We start from the raw sequence: 5,554 nt of genomic DNA, 5'->3' as shown, positions 1-5,554 counted from the left end.
ATCCGTTTTTACCGGCGGAGGTTTGAGGTAAGTTGTAGCATAGTTCCTTTAATATAATTATATTTAATATAAGTCCATATATAAAAAGCCTTTGGTTGTAGGGCATTGATGCAATAATTATATAACTGCATTTATCTTACTACACATTTTACTATATACATTATATACAATTTTATTATTATTGTGATCCCACTGTCTTTAAAAGTGCTACGAATTACATAATTTAACCCAGTGTTCGCAATTTTAAGGTAATTTTAATAAATAAAGCAAAATGCAAAAAACAAACAAAAATAACTAAATCTGTGTCTATTAGACTAGCTACATCTTAAATATACACGAATTAAATTTAATGCTGTATAATTAGATTACAAATACATGATTAAACAATACTTAATGTAATGCTGGAGATCTGTTACATGATTAAACACAATACTGAACATCAAGAATGAACTGAAAAACTTTATTATATATACATGATTATACACAAGAATATGTATTTATATATATTATTGTTATTATTTTGTATTATATAGGCAGACATCAAGTATTGCAGGCTCAATCTCCATGTCCCTGTTCTTGAGAAGTTTTTTGATTGAGGGGATACAAAAGCAGACTTTCGTCTGACGAGAGAGAGCCTCAATAAACTTTTGGAGCTACTTCATCAGCAACGGAGACATGGCTGGGGTACAACACTCCAGACACTGGTGTTTTTGTATTGGTTGGCCTGTGGTGCATCTTACAGGGTTGTGTCGCAGGCTTTTGGGATGCCACGGCCAACCATTCACAGAATTATACATCGAGTGGCTGATGAAGTCATAGCAATTTTGCCAAAGGTTGTGGCCCTACCAAAGACAGAAGAACACCTGATCCAGGTTGGTGCAGGCTTTGCTTCTCTCACCAATCACCAGGCATTTGGTAGAGCTGTTGGAGCCATTGATGGATGCCATGTGAGAATAAAACCACCAGCTGGCCCTGATGGACAGTGCTATAAAAACAGAAAGCTGTTTTTAGACATTTTTGTAGGGTACCCTGGGAGTGTCCACGACTCACGGGTGCTTAAGAACAGCCCCATTTACAACCAGGCAAAGTATCCACCTCAGGGCTTTTTCGTCCTCGGCGATGGTGGGTACCCCTGCACAGAGAAGCCAATCGCAATCATGACACCGTTTAAGAATCCAGCCTCACCATCTACTCAGCGCTTCAATGCACGTCTTTCCAAAGGCCGCTCAATTATTGAGCGTGCTTTTGGAATGATGAAGACGCGATTTAGAGCCATCTTCCTTCAAGCACTTGAAGTGCATCCAACATTTGCCCCAAAGGTTGCATTATTTTTCTCTATATTTGACCTTTACTTAACACACAACTTTAATGTCAGATAAAACAATTTACAATTTAGTGTAACAATTTGTTTTCATATTTGTGTATATACAGGTAATAGCATCATGCACCATGCTGCACAACATCTGCCTTGGTGTTGGCGACATTATACAACCAGACGACAGCCAAGAAGAAGAGGAAGATGATGTGGAGGCATGCAATCTAGTAGAGGCAGTATCTGGAGCAGCATGGCGTTTGAGATTGTGCAACCAAGTGTCTGCCTTACAGGATGTCAACCAGGACCACGACTACATAATTCATCCTAATTAAAAATGTAAGTTGTACACACTTAATACAATTAAGGAATTAATCTTAATTAATACAATTTCATTTAATTTGGCTACAAATACTGATTTTAAAATTAAAATGTATAATTACCTATACTTTAGTTTAATATAGTTTATAGGGGAAGTCGTGGCCTAATGGTTAGAGGGTTGGACTCCCAATCGAAGGGTTGTGGGTTCTAGTCTCGGGCCGAACGGAATTGTGGGTGGGGGTAGTGCATGAACAGCTCTCTCTCCACCTTCAATACCACGACTTAGGTGCCATTGAGCAAGGCATCGAACCCCCAACTGCTCCCCAGGCGCCGCAGCATAAATGGCTGCCCACTGCTCCGGGTGTGTGCTCACAGTGTGTGTGTGTGTTCACTGCTCTGTGTGTGTGCATTTCGGATGGGTTAAATGCAGAGCACAACCATACTTGGCTGAATGTCACTTCACTTTCACTTATACAGAATTATTAATGCATAACTGATTACCTTATCATGGAATTTTAAAATCCTTAAGCCAGCATATTTTCTTCTTCTTTTGTTCTTAGGCTTACCAAGAAGTCAGCATGAGAGCTCACACAACACGACATCTTTTTCATAATATATCTTTTATTTTTGTTAAATTGTAACCAAATACATTTTATTCATTAAAGATTTTTAAAGCCATTTAGAATGTATTACTTTAAAGATTTAGTGAAATGTTGTCTACAGAATTACCTTTTTAATAATTGTAATTAATGATAGTAAGTAAATATTGTAAATAGTTTTATTACATTTTATCAATGAACTTTTCAAGTAAATTAAAGAGCCTATCACTCCTCGCCCTGTCTTCTGCATCTCTCCTTTCTTCCCACTCCTTCTGCCGTGCCATGTCTTCCTTCAGGAGCTCAAGAAGAGGATCTGATTTATTTTTTCTCTTTTTCGTTTGTGACTGATCTATCCCTGCCCTCTCCTGCTGTTCTGCATCCTGGGTAGGCTCAACAAAACTGCAACCTGGCTGTGGTTCGTCATCAGGCAGTGAAGAAATGAGAACAGGGGGAGAAATGGAAGGCCTCTGACCCAACATCTCATCCATCAGGACAAACCACGGCCAGGTTTCAGCAGTTGGCTTTCCGTTGTTCATGCCCTCACCTGACCCTGGATGTTTGCATTCCTAAGACAAAAAAAAATGGTAATGGTGGTGGCATAAATACTCACTCATGTTACCTCTGAGCCTCATTAAATGTCTGAAAATATACCTATAAGCAGAAGAATACACTTTTGTGTATTAAAAATTAATTTAGCTAATATTGATTTTATATTATTGGTAACTTATTCTATTGTTTATTTGGGTAAAAAGCTTATATATATATATATATATATATATATATATATATATATATATATATACACACTTTTAATAAAATTAGAAAAATACCCCTGTAAATCATTTTAAGGAGTCAAATATCACCTTGTACTGGAAAGGCTGATTTTTTATCAGAATTTTTTTTTTATTGATTAGAAGGTGCTTCTGAATCTTTTGACTGTGCCAATTATCAACAATGTATTCTATATGAACTGAAACTTAGAAAGTTCATTTTTATAGAGTTGAGTCAACTTGAACATGGGACTGTACAATGTATACATCTTAGCTTACCTTATACTTTTTTTTTTTAATTGTCCCACTTTTTCTTAGCTTGCACTGGTGTTATTTTACTGGAAAGGTCCATTTTCTCCAGAATAAATCTATAATCATAAAAATAACATAGCATAACATCATAATTCAGAGTGAAAACTCCTTACACATCCTTAGAAATAAGACTGCCCTTCTGCCTAACATAGGGGTTGCACACGATGGACCTGGAGAGTTTAGCTCCAACTTAAATCAAACACCTGAACAAGCTAATCATGGTTCCAACGGTTACTGGAAAGCAGCAGGCAGGTGAGTTTGAATAAGGGTTGGAGCGAAACTCTGCAGGACTGGTCTAGCCCTGGTCTAATATGTTCTCCTTGACAGAACTTACATTTTTCCTTTCAGGTAAGAATGAGATTAATTCTGCTCAAAAAGAAGAAAGACTGACAGCTTACTTTTTAACACTTAAGATCTTACCTCCAACCATATAAGGCTGTATTTTTAGCTCCAGTGAAGAGATCAGAATGTTCCTGCCTTAATCTTATAAACGTCTTTGTATTTTCCTTGCTCCCTATTAAAAAAAAAGTAACAGGACTTATTTCTACATGTATTTTATTGTTGATTTTCCCCTCTTGTAGTGTTTGGTCATTTTAGATAGATTTTTTTTCCTTTTTTTTCTCCTTGGCTTATTTTACAAAAAAAAGTCTTATACTAGATGAATACACACACTTGTAATCATGTTTACCACACTTGTAATTCAACTTTTAAAAAATGAAGAACTTTAAAGTACTTACATTTAAACACCACATCGCTTGTGTGTAGATCTGCCGCCGCCATTTTTTCAAATAAACAACGGTTATTTATGGCGACGCAAGGGATTGTGGGTTATTTGTAGCAGCGAAGGATACACCTCATGTATCCTTCGAATTCCTGTGAAAAAAGGTCGCATTCGAAGGTCTCATTCGGAGTGTGCTACTTGCTTTTCTGAAATGAGACAACCACGATGACGTATGCAGCCTTCGAATGCGACCCAGACAGCACACATACGTTGTGCCGATGTCGAGCCGACCTACAAAATTCCATCGGGACGATATCGCTCAGGGAGCGTTTGCTAATATGCAAGATGTCTCGGCGACGTCGGCCTCTGATCGGAAATGCTCTCCGGCCGATGCTGAGACGATACATCCCGGCCGCTCTGCGTGGACGCGGTTCACCGGCGTTTAGCTCATCGTTACGGACCACCCGCGGCTACCGCCGCTGGTTTATAATAAAACAATACACACCACTCTCAAGAACCGATGCAACTTTATTAATATTTTCATTTATTTCATATTACATGTACAAATACAATAACATTTACCAGATGCTTTGATCAAAAGTGGATAATTCGGGATTATTTGTAGTCTTTTGAACATTAACCATGATTTTACTACAGCTTTAGCAGTAAAACCATAGTAAAAACAAAAATAACCATTACTACAGTACTTGCATGGTTAAATGTTGTATGAGTATAGCACCTTTTGACAATACTTATTTCAAAGTAGGTTTACAGGAAATGCAAGTTTCAAGGTTACAGTTTAAAAAGCCAGAGATGACTGAGACTCACTGGGAAGACCATCTAGTTCATAATAAAAAGTCATGTGTTCAGTGCTGTCAGCATCGCATGCAAACTTTATGCCAAGAACTTTTTAAAAAGTTACATAAACACAAAATAAAACCAGGTTAACAATAATTAAGGGTAACACTTTAGAATAAGGTTCCATTAGTTAATGTTAGTTAACTACTTTCGTTAACATGAACTAAGCAAGAACAATCCTTCTACAGCATTTATAAGTCTTAGTTCATGTTAATTTCAACATTTACCAATGCATTATTTAAATCAAAAGTTGTGCTTGTTAACATTAGTTAATGCACTGTGAATTACCATGAACTAACAATGAATAACTGTATTTTCATTAACTAACATTAACGAAGATGAATAAATACAGTAATAAATGTATTATTCATTGTTTGTTCATGTTAATTAATACATTAACTAACATTAACTAATGGAACCTTATTCTAAAGTGTTTCCTAATTGAGCAATTAAAATGTTTTAAATTGCATGATAAAAGTTCAAAAATATTTTCTGATAAAATTTTACTAAACAAGTCTAGTTTTGTATTCAGTTAACATTAACATTATCTTTCAACATTTTTAAAGTGATGCTTACAAATAAAAGGGGACATGTAGGTCCACATAACTCAGAGAGTAAATATTGTTCATTTACAGATATAAGAGACGTTACAATAAAGCAG

The 5,554-nt window shown here is 36.2% G+C and overlaps 1 long non-coding RNA gene across 1 annotated transcript; it reads right to left on the bottom strand.

Moving 5' to 3' along the window:
• Positions 1-2,661: 2,661 nt before the first annotated feature.
• Positions 2,662-4,523, bottom strand: LOC113083763 (uncharacterized). Its single transcript, XR_003283390.1, has 4 exons — positions 4,052-4,523; positions 3,735-3,828; positions 3,282-3,370; positions 2,662-2,798 (listed from the first exon to the last, which is right to left on the bottom strand). It is a non-coding gene; the product is annotated as an uncharacterized LOC113083763 (long non-coding RNA).
• Between the last annotated feature and the right edge of the window lie 1,031 nt (positions 4,524-5,554).

The sequence above is a fragment of the Carassius auratus genome, unplaced genomic scaffold (assembly GCF_003368295.1).
Source record: "Carassius auratus strain Wakin unplaced genomic scaffold, ASM336829v1 scaf_tig00039389, whole genome shotgun sequence".
In the NCBI taxonomy this organism is placed as follows: domain Eukaryota; kingdom Metazoa; phylum Chordata; class Actinopteri; order Cypriniformes; family Cyprinidae; genus Carassius; species Carassius auratus.
Note: the sequence above shows the minus strand (reverse complement) of the source record. Positions and strands in the feature narration are given on the sequence as shown.